Below are 12670 nucleotides of genomic sequence, written 5' to 3' on the forward strand. Positions count from 1 at the left end.
ATTTCACTAAGATTTACTTGTTCCTTCTCTACACATATCTTATATCCTGCATAGATGAATCCGGTTGATAGTTCATCAATCTTTGAGCTTGCCCATACAGAATAGGAAATGATTCTACTCAGAAATCTTACACCATCTTGCTTGATAGTGGTGATCACCATAGCCTTTCCATTATACACTGCTTTGATATAGCTCTCAACTTTCTTCTTGACCATTTTCTCACCTATAGGTACACTGCCTTGTTTACTAAGACTAGTCACCTCGTGAATTAGGTCAACAAAAATATCAATTACATTATCTTGCATCCATAGTTTCCCATCATGTATCCTACTTATTATGATTTGTGTCCACTCATCTGTCTCCGATTCATAGTAGAAATGATATTTGAACTAGTATAGTTCCCTTAAATGTTCAAATCTAGGCTTCACATTCATGTCATGATTAAAAACTAATTGCACATCCTTGTTTATGTATTTACTACCAATAGACTCAAATTTACTGTTAAGATAACTTCCTACATCTTCAAGATATTTTGTTGTTCAGAGTGATTGACAACATTGAGTTAGGGTTTCCTTCAGTAGGTTTTGTGGAAACAACCTTCAACTTAGGTCTATCCTCATTCTCAACATTGTGCACTACTGACATATCCATAATTTTATCAAATATGAATTTTTATTGAGCAGATTTGTGGAAAAATGATAAAATACCTATTTTCAAAAATAAGGTTTGCTTTGTAATCGCCTTGACAAGTTGCCTTTGAGTGCTCTTTGCTTTGGATGTGTTCACATTGAAGTGAAAATCAATTATGTACTCCATTTATTCCATCAATTTGAACTTGCATTAATTGCATACTTTGCAAACACGAAAAAGCTGTCAATTACATTCTATAATCAAACAATTGTGCAAGATCATTTATCTAATCTTTAGATGTCACCTGAGGTTTGTCATAGCTATTTTCATTGCGACAAAACTCTCCTAAACTTCACTTCACAAAATGCTTTGCAAAAACATACTTTTCATCTTCTGCTACAAAATTAACCTTTTCTATGATGCCAATAACTCTAAATTCCTTCATAACTTGTTTAGATAAGTTTCAAATTACAAGTGAGATTAGGTACCACCTAAACTTAACTGGATACACCTTTTCCCAACTTCGCTACTTCTAATTTAGTTTTTGGATGAATTTCTCAAATTATGATGCTGTGAACAAGCTTAATTCAACTTAGTTGAATCAAACTCAATAGCTAACTTTGATCTTCCTATTTCATCATCATATAGCTTTTCCTTTGAGATATCTATTCCTTTTACAAATGCCTCATTAAGTTCTCAAAGTTCGTTGACAAAGTTTCTTTGTTCCTCATTGTCTCTGTTAGTTTCAGAGTTCCTTTTGTCATTTCTGATGTTATTTCCATCATTCCTTCTGTTCCCAAAGTTTCTTTCATATTTCTTTCAATCTCCGAAATTTCTATCCATTTTTTAGTACTTTTTTGTATGTCCGAAGTTGTTGCATAACTTACATAGTAGTGCTCTACTTCTAGGATTCTATTGATCATCGGGTGCATGAAAATTCTGAGTAATATGTCCTAAGTTCTTACACTTATAACACATGATCTGTCTTCTATCTTCATAAGAAGATTCCTTCTCTTGATGTCCTTTCATTAGATCTTCTTCCATCTATAGGGTTAGTATTTCTAGACATTTTACTATTCCTTCTATCATTATCATACTTAGGTTTCCTACAATCAATTGCTTTATGACCCATACCATGACAATTATGACAATAAAAGTCCTTAAAATGATTAAATGACTTATTTGTACAATCTCTTTTCATATGACCTATTTCATTACATAAAAAAATACTTACCTCTAAATTCATACCTGGTTTCCTTAGGAGATTCCACTTGCTTTGGTTCATAACTTCCTTATTTTGTTCAACTTCTTTAGATTTATCAAAAGATTTATTGGATTCAATCTTATCATTAGATTTACCCTTTTCTTTCTTATTTGATCTAATCTTAGGTTTCTTTGCAAACATGTTAATTAGATAACCAAGACTAGTCTTATCATAAGTAGGTCTTTGTATTAACATTGAATCATCAAGCTTTTCTCTGCTAGAATAAAGCTTCTCAAGCTATTGCTTGCACTGAGTTAATTCACCTTTCACAATAGTATTATACTTATGAAGTTCTTCATGGATTTTCTTTCAATTTTTCAAACTCAAATGTCTTCTTTGCTAGACTAGCTCTAAGATCTGCATTTTCAATTTTCAAATCAAACTAAATTTTGCTAGGATCATTCCTCAAAGTCAACTTTAGATTCGTAATTTTCAATTCATGCTTCAAGATTTTGTATTTTTTCTTCAACTTCAAATACTCATCATTGCTAGTTCCAGAATTAGTAGATTTAGGCTTGGATTTGAGATGTTTAATCTTTTCCTTCAATTGACCAATGTATACTTTGGAGTCTTCATATTTGTCCTTTAGCTTATCTCTTCTTCAGTAAGGAGATCAATTTGTTCAAGAGCTTCTTCAAGGTTCTTCATGAACTGTTCCATATCCACAGGGATCTTACTCAAGCTATTAAACCTTTTCAAAGTGACTAAGCTCTAATACCAATTGTTAGAAATAGGAATTACTATGAGGGGGGGGGGGGGGGGGGTGTGGGTGAATCAAACTTTAGTAGCCAATTAGATATTATTTCTTACTTTAAACCATGCATAAAAAAGTAATAAAATAATGTTAAACAATAACAATAACAATGCACAAAGATAACTTGTAACACCATATTTTGTTAACTAGGGAAACCCTAGCCAAGGGAAAACCCTAGTGAGGATGATACCCATTAGATAATATACTGATATATAAGTTCCTTGTTAGAGGATGGACCATTTTAGGAGTCAATAAGAAAATTCGGTATAAGGAGTCCCTGTTAGGAGATTCCAACCCTGTTAGGAGTTGTAGTACAAAGAATGCAAGATGAGCCCATTGCCCAAACATGCACTTCTAATTACAAGAAGAGTTCACTACCCAAACATGTAATTAGATTGGAACTTCTTCCTTGACTGATCTTTGATCTTTAGCTTGATCTTGGATCACAAAATATCTTATACAAAACTTCGTATATATCACTTTCGTAGTAAGTTTGCACATCACAATATCCACACAACTTACTCATGCTTCATCATAAAATATCCTTTGCATAAATACCATGGCTTTACACAAATTTTTGCTGGGTCAATTAAGACCATGATCCTTTTTTCCAACTTAGAGTAAACATTTAGGATGTTGGCCCTAACTGGACAAGTAATTATCTTGTAAAAAAAAAAATCCTTTCCTTCAATTTTGCTATCCTATTTCACTAAAACATGATTAACTCTATTTTGTATAGTTCATACTAACTTCTGAGGTTATACACATCATCACCAACATGTATACTATCTCCATCTAACTTCACTAGTCATAATATGACATCATCAATAAGTTATAAACAAAATAATGCACTGATGTAAACCAAATTCTCTACTTAGACAATTTCATGATTACCAAACACTAAGTATCTTTATTTTCGAGGTTTCCTGTAAGCATGACATCATGTGTTGCCATAAATGACAATAATTACACATCTCTATTAGCCAATTGTCAATAGATAGAACATACAATCATAGGAAATCACCAAAAATTTTATAGATACAAAAATTTTGTAATAGTTACAATGAAATGGAAGTTAAAATCATCAATTTACTGACCCTAGAAAATTCAACATTCTTTTTATTTATAGATGATTATCTACAACTTTAGGCAGGAAACCATTTCTTTGCCTCGACTAACTTACCTACCACCTTATTTCCAAAATGTACAAGATGTACTGCTATCTTCACGCAAAAATAGTTGTGGAAGAGGAAATTACACCCAACAAAGCAATGAAAGGGGGACATAAAGAAGTGAGGAATAAAAGAGTGAATTTTATAAAGAAAATCTAATTTGTGAATGTTGATCTTTGCATGCTTTTCTATGAATTCCAAGGGGGCACTACTTACCCTACTAAGATTGAAGTTGTACGTGTGCATGTATAAGTGACAACATACCCATATTCTCTATCTCTTTGATCCAAAACCACCAACCAGACACCCCTTGAAAGCATACTTGCAGCTCTTTGGCTAAGACAAACAAAATGAACTTCAGTTAGTGAGAATCCATCTCATGCAAAACCAAGACAAAAGAGGGTGCTAAAGGGCACCCAGATGGTGAAAACCATTTCCTGATAGGGAAAACACCAAGAAAACCAAAAGAAATGAAACTGCACCACCAAACAAAATGAAACCAAAAAAGAAAATAGTTGAACACAACCCACCTCATCTACAATGGAGTGTGCCTTCCACTATAATTTTTGGACGACCTTATGGTGATCCAAAACTTAGACTCCCAAGCATATTCTGTCAAATGAAACTAAGCCTGCTTTGCAAATGTAGGGGGTGGAGCTAAAGCAACTTTGCCCCCTTTCTAACGACCATACCTAACAAAACAAAAACACAAACCTAGCTAAAAGTAGATTCGAGCAACCACCAAAACCACACCAAAGTGGTAGAGAAAACAAACGACCCAAAAGAAAGGATATCAAAAAGAACAAACCCCACAAAAATAAAGATAAGCATGCATCTGCAAACACAAAGAGAACAATTCCAAGGGAAGAACACTAACCTGGCACTAAAATGTAGATATATCACAAGGCTAGGACCTGTCCCTAGTTCAAACATTGACATAACCAACTCAACTTTGAGAAAACACTTGTAAACTTGTAGAATGACCTTTTTGCAAGTAGGGTGATGACCCAGATGAAACTTTTACTTAAAGAGCACAATTGGGATTATCAAACAAAGGGAAAATAATCCCTTTAGGCATCTTAAATAACCAAATGGCCATGACAATTAAAAAGGTGCATTAATTGTACTTGTCCTTGATTAATGAACTTTGCCACGCATCTAATCTTAGGACCACAAAAACCTTCCCTGTTGTCAAATACATGCAAATTCCTACCCAATGCAAAAGTTGCTTTCTCAAAGACCAAGGATCCTTGTTACGAGGACATAAATCCTCATTTCTTTCTTCTATATGAAAAGGGTCTGCCATTTAGGACAAGGATGCAAAAACCTGAACACTGAAAAATTGAAAACAAAACAAAAGGCCTACCTTAAAAAAGGCAAGGCAAAAGTGAAAAAGAAGGGACCCAAATTTTCATTCACAAAAAGTAGGGATGTGTATGTAGAGCATAAAAAATTGTGACTCAACTAGGAAAATGCCTTACATTTGAGAACTCTAGAACTTAGGTTTTGAAATCATCAATGCCTTATTACTGCAAAGCAAATTTTTTTAAGCATGAACTCCAAATATGAACATCCTAATTCACCATAACTTGATGACTCTAAAAATGTCCAACAATGAAGTGTGTGATTTGAAAGGGGGTATATCATTTAATACCTAAAGAAAACATATAAACCAAGCTTGGTCAAGACTCCATTCGTTTTTCTTTTAATGGATATTGTGCATTGTTTGGGAATCAAGGATATCATTCCTTTTGTCTTTCTTTACAATTTTGTAAAGGCATGGGAGGTGGTACTTCTTCCTTGGGTGGAAAATTTATTTATTTTTGAAGGAAACATATACTCGCTCCCTGAGATATCCCTTAGCTTTAAATTTCATCAAGTTTGAATAGAGTTGATCTATTCATTCCATTCTTATCGTGATTCTTCTTTTCTCTTTTTCTTGCCAACTTAGTTGACCATGTTAGCTTGAAATAGGAGTAGAGTTGTCTAGGTTTGATGAAGGTTGGTCATATCATGAGTTCATACTTATAATTTTTAGCTTGCAACAATAGAGAAATAAGAGATTCACAAGATGGGTAAAGGAACAATCAGATACCATAGATATCTTCCACTGAGTTACATAGTGTCATACAAACCATACGTACCTACCTAGAGGAACAAGAAACAATGCCCCATGAAAATGACAAAAAGACTTAAAGACCAAAAATGAAAATAAAGGACAAAGACCTAACCCAACTATTTACAAGGGCCAATGAAACAAAGCAGAGAAACAAAAAGGAAAAGGATTTACAGGGTACACTCAAAGGAACACCAGAACAATACTTACAAGCAACTATATATGGTACAAAAAAATGGGGAATAAACACCCTCATCATGCCTCCTTATGTAAAGTAGTGTTTTAGAAATTGCCCATTAATGGGCAATGGAATAGGTTCTCTAGTTAATGCATTAAGGTAGTAGGTATTAGCCCCATAGTTCTTTGCAATCTGATAAGGTCCAAACTAGAGTCATTGGAACTTAGTGTGCTTCCCTTTCTTCTCATGGGCCTTGTCCTAGGGGAGGACCAGGTCCAAAGTCCAAAATTGATTTGTATTGGGGTCTCTTGTCAAACCATCATTTGACCATTGCTTGGTGTTTTCTAAAGTGTTTAAGGGCCGCATCTCTTTATTCTTCAAGGCGAACAAGGTTGAGGAGATGAACCTCTACAATACTATCCCACACATTGAACTCCCTCATGAATTGTAGGACTAGAATCAATAGATTCATTAGGAATACTAGATTTTGGCTGTAGACCAGATAAAATAGAGAAGTTCTTAGGGTTGTCTTATTTCAAATGTGATTTTCCCATAGGGTGAATTTGAGCTTCTTGTGCCAATCCCTAGGGTTTCTCTTTAGCAAATGTTTGGTAACCTCTACGAGGTTCTTATTCATTGATTCTACTACTATGTTACCTTGTAGATAATGATTACTCGATTATTTCAAGGTAATGTTTCTCTCATAGGCCTATTCTATGAGATAGATGGAGGCAAACTTCATGCCATTTTCACATACCAAGGCAAAAGGCATTCCAAACCTAGTGGAAATGTTCTCCTTAATGAACCAAATTACTACATCCATTGTGTTGTTCTTACCAGGGAAAACTTCAGATCACCAAGTGCAATAGCTTGTTGTAGTTAGCACATACTAGTGTTTGACAGATGAGTTGGGACTTATCACTCTGATGAAATGAAATGCCTACTGGGTAAAAGGTCTAGCCTAAAAAATTGGCTAGAGGGGCATTGCAGGATTCCACTCCCTAGCGGTAATAGTTTGGAAAGTGTGACATTTTCTCACATGATTATGGACATCACAAAATAAATAGGGCCAATGGTACTTGACTTGGAGGATCTAGTGGGTTGCAGTGTTAGCTAAACCATATTTGATGTCGAATTGTTTGTGAAATTCTTCGATCATTTTATTTCCCTATTTTGGATTAAGGCATCTAAGATATATGCCTTCAAAATTCTGACGAAACAAGTCCTGCCCTTTGATAAGGAAATGTGTGCTCTTCAATTGAAAGGCACAATATTTGTAGGGTGAGAGTCCCTCATGATACTTATTGTACAACAAGAGGGATACCAAATCAACACACCATGAGTCTTAAGTTAGAGTCTTGATGTAAGAGCATCTTGGGTTGTCTTGATATCCTTCTCATCTTTATTCATTCTATCAATTGCTACCAAGTTATTGTTGTTTTTGAGCACCAGTATTGCTAAGATCCAGTATCAACTAAGTTTCTATGTTGGTTGAGCTCTTGTGATTGCCGAGTTCCTTTATGTACTGAGTTGGTGGTAGTTTCTTCTGATACTTGGTTCCTTTGTTGATTGAGTTTCTTTGTGTTTGGTTCTTTGTAAGAGCTGACTTGTTTATTTTGTTTGTGTTGTGAATTTAATGTAAGGATTGTGTATTGGGATGTGTACAAACCATTATGAGGTTTGCCTTCTCTTATGTAAATATCTAGAATCTTCTCTAAATCATTTTAGAAAGTATAAGTAAGGATTAATAGGCTTAGGTTAAAGGTTCTTAGAGAGTTTAGAAAGAGAGGGTGTGATCATGTAGGATCAAGTTTAGAATCATAATTTGTAGTAGGATCATGGATATTGAATTTGTAATTTGTGATCATTTGTTGGCCACAACCTAGAAGGCCTTATAGTCAGGTATGTTTGCTGATATAATTGATATAATGATGAATCTATAAAGATATTATTCTCTCTCTCTCTCTCTCTCTCTCTCTCTCTCTCTCTCTCTCTCCCTCTCTCTCTCTCTCTCTCTCTCTCTCTCTCTCTCTCTCTCTCTCTCTCTCTCTCTCTCTCTCTCTCTCTCTCTCTCTCTCTCTCTCTCTCTCTCTCTCTCTCTCTCTCTCTCTCTCTCTCCTTGGTGTTGTTCTATGTGTTTACTTCCATTATGTTAACTTAGAAAGGTGGTTGGACAACCAGGTGTGCCTCTAGCTCTCATTCTCCATCCATCATTGAGTCATGTGGTATTAGAGAAAGTTTGTTTGTGGGATTAGATCATGTGGAATCCTAGATCTTGGTTGTAGGATGACATATCTGAGGATTTGACCTAGAACTTGCAGAGGTTACGATCTTGTAGAAATCAATTTGTCAAGAAGGTTCAAGGTAGAGGAAATGTTCATAATACCATAATGAACATGTTGAGATAGATTGTAGCCATATTAGATGTTTTGGAGACAACCTAGAGGAGAGGAGAACATCTTGATGATGTGAGTGATGATGAAGAAATGACACCAAACCCTAATCTTGAGCTTGATGAAGATTGAGATGAGGAAATATTGTTGAGAGTTTTGTCTAGGGCACACTCAAAGCCTATTGTTGAAGTTGTTCCTTATGATGGAAGATTGGATACCAATTTTGTTTGATTAGATCTCTAATATGGATAAGTTCATTGAGTTTGAAAGCACTCTTGATAATAGGAAGGTAAAAATTGTTGTCACTAGGTTGAAAGGTCCCACCTCATTATGGTGGGAAAATTTGAAATCTGATAGACAAAGAAGAGGAAAAGAAAATATTAGAGCCTGATTGAAATTGGTGAACAAGTTGAAGAAGAAGTTCCTTCTTGCTGATTACCAAGTTAGCTTATTGAGGAAGATGCAAAGTTTGAGACAAAAGGACATAACTTTGAAGGAGTACACTGAGGAACTCTATAGATTGTAATCAGATCTAGACATGTTGATGATGAGGTTGAGAAAATTACAAGGTAATTGAATGGATTGAGATATGAAATTAAAGATGAAATAAGTTTTGTGAAATTAGACAGAATGGAAGAAACATATCAATATGCCTTACAAGATGAGGAAATCTTGACGAAGAAGCATGAACAAAGACAAAGAGGTAGAGGTGGTAATTTCCATAGAGGCAAAGGTAGATCTTATGGAGAAAGTACTAGATCTAACAATACAATACCAAATATGTAATGTCCCCACTCCTTAGGACACTTTACCTATATAAATAATTAGCAATATAGGTTATTGAATTCAATTCTAATAATTTCTATCTAAGAATGCGATTATTACTACACCTCCTTAAGGATTCCTTCAATCAAGCTTCATAATCCTTTGGGAGGATCCCTTGTGTTCTAACTAATGACCCTTGATTATTTGACCTTCCTTATTGAAACTACATTCCAATTTAGGCCTCATAATCCTCTAGGAAGACCCTTTGTGTTCCTCAGAATGACCCTTGATTAGTTAGCCATCATCTTTGAAGATCATCCTAAGGATCTACAGGATTTATTTAACAAATCTCCTATACACCTTTGGAATAGATTCATACTATGAATATCATTCAATGTTATTCTTTATTTTTAGAATAATCTTCATTTGTTATCACAATTATTTATCTTGCTGTATATCCTAATTTTGGTTCCTTAAAGAATGATTATCTAAATATATTATTGATCACTTAAACTAAATACTTTAATAAATATAACCACCCCTAAAGAATGAAATAACCATTATATACACATATTTCTATAGATGCATAACAGCCTACTTTATTAACCTTATACCAAATTACCTTGCCCGATGATGACGTGGGCCTTGATGTGTTTTGTTGTCCACTTTGTAAGGAACATTCTTGCTTATGTGGAATTTTCCCTTTTTATACCTTCTACTATACCTTGGTGGATTTGTAGAGCATGTGGACTATGATAGTCGGACACCTTGGATCCACATAGGAAAATATTGTTTGATTGCTTGTGATGCTCGATTGACACCTTACCCAATGTTATGGGTCTTTGGTAGTTGGTGATCCACTTATGTCCTTTGATGTTTGGTCTACCTCTTCCTTCGTGATGGTGATGTGGATTATATGTTTGTAATTGTTAATTCACTCTTGTGTTGGACATTTTACCTCAATTTTTATACTCCAAATACCTTCTTACCCCTATGGTTATTTTTTATCTTCATTGGTCCATGTCTATTTACAAGGGAAGATGTTGATTGGATTAGTGTGACCCTTAGTACATGCCTCCTCGCTTGTATAAAATTAGTCGCTATTTTGTATTTGCTTTTTGGTTAATTACTATGCATAATATATTTTAATATATTTGATATTTATTATTTTTTTATTATTATTATTCTTATTATGTTTCAAAATTAAATAATCACATTTCTTTATTTATCATAATATAAATAATATATTTTAATTAGTTAGTATATGAAATATTTTTATCAATTTGGGCTCATGACAGTCCATCTTCCCAAATTTGCTTGTCCTCAAGTAAATATTTAAGATCAAACATAGTACCTCAAAATAGCTCGTTGCATTTCACAGAGGAATGATCTTATAGTGCTTTCATTAATTGATCATGTATTATGTTCTTGTTCATCAATCTTTGTCCTTTTTCTTGGATTTTCATCATTGCAGATCTCTTCTATGTGTTTTATTTTTCCTCTCTTACATTGATGGTCATGATTCCAAGGACCCTTGCATTTGAAGCATAGGTTTTTCTTTAGTAGTTCCTTGCTTTGTTGGTATCGATGTTCTGTAGTCCATGGTTCATGGCATATATAACATGGTCTTCCTTGATTACTCTTTCTTGATTCTGCACCTTGTTGGAATATTGTTGTTAGTAAACCATTGGGTCTTTCCTTTATCACATTGGACTCTACCTTTTTTCCTTTTTTGATGGCTTCTTCTAGGTTTTGGGGCTCAAAGGGTTTCACTTGTGCTCTAATGGCTTCTTTAAGTCCTTCTATGAATAAATGAGTGAGTTGGCTCGTAGATGGATTCAGACCCATTACAGAAAGATCTTGAAATTGATTGGTATATTCTTCTACTAATGCTAATTATTTTAGATGAGTTAGCTATTGGAAGTACCATTCCAAATCCCTTAGATCAAATCTATTCATTAATTTTTGAGTGAATTCACTATAGGAGGTGATTTTTTTTATCCCTAGGGAAACTTGGCCATAATGCCCTCATTTGTGGGTTGATCCTCTTAAATGAAGTATGGAAAACTTTATAGAACCTTTTTTTGTCATAGGAGTATAGGATAGATATGTATCTAACTTTTGGACCCATGATTGAGCATTTTCTTCTCTTGACCCAATAAAAAATGTTAATTTTACCTTATTTACTTTCTTCTGAAGGTCTTCATCTACATGATGTTTCTTTTTATTTTCCATGAGTTTAGATTCATAGTATCTTTAAAGGGAATAAGTTATCAAAGATTGGAATCTAAGCTGGCATACATTTGTGCAATTTCTTCCATGCTATTAGTGGTCATTCCATTATCCTCAATAGGTTCTCCTCTCGAAATGAACTTTGTGATGAGGGTTCATTTTCCTCATGAGTGGAATGATGATCCCTCTATTAGTTAAGTCTTTCATTTTTGTTATTATTACTACTTAATTTTTGTATAGCTTCTAGAAGTGCCTTATGTAGAAGTTGATGAAAGCCAACTTCACAGCTCACCAAGATCACCTGCATGCAAATAACTTGTCCAAGGGAAACCAAAGAAGGAAAAGGTGGAGCTTGGAGAAACTAAACAAACTGAGAGAAAAGATATTGTAAACAAAGAAAAATGTATTGCTATACAATATGCCTTGAAAATAAGTTGAGAAATACAATGAGAGAGCCCGAATATAAAGGCCTCAAGGAGACTTCTAGAACAAGCTAGAAGATGCTAGGAGATAAGAATGACAACTAAGCATACGTCTACAAAAGGTGGAATGTCCTCGATCAAGGTGAGGAAATAAGTATGAATTAGGTAGGAACAAACTCCCGTGTTGTCAAAAACTCCTAGACTACAACTATTAACTAAATGCATTAACCTAAGTAAACTTAAGTAAAAGCATAAATAATAACTATTTACTATAACACCTTATTGGTGCTTTCAATCCTTCCAAATCTCTCATTAGTTTGTTCTATAAAGTTCCTTACTTCTTGGGCTAGTTCCCTTTACATCATTCTTCAAGGTGTGATAATGATTAGACTAATAAGTTCTACAAGATGACAAGATTATGCTCTTATACCATTGTAATGTCCCCACTCCTTAGGACACTTTACCTATAGAAATAATTAGCAATATAGATTATTGAATTCAATTCTAATAATTTATATCTAAGAATGCCATTATTACTACACCTCCTTAAGGATTCCTTCAATCAAGCTTCCTAACCTCTAGGAGGATCCCCTACGTTCTAAGGAATGACCCTCGACTATTTGACCTTCCTCCTTGAAACTATGTTCCAAGTTAGGCCTCGTAATCCTCTGGGAAGACCCTTTGTGTTCCTTAGAACAACCCTTGATTAGTTAGCCATCATCTTTAAAGATCATCCTAAGGATC

This window comes from Cupressus sempervirens, chromosome 6, assembly GCF_028749045.1.
Source record: "Cupressus sempervirens isolate cs-2001-9-10 chromosome 6, ASM2874904v1, whole genome shotgun sequence".
In the NCBI taxonomy this organism is placed as follows: domain Eukaryota; kingdom Viridiplantae; phylum Streptophyta; class Pinopsida; order Cupressales; family Cupressaceae; genus Cupressus; species Cupressus sempervirens.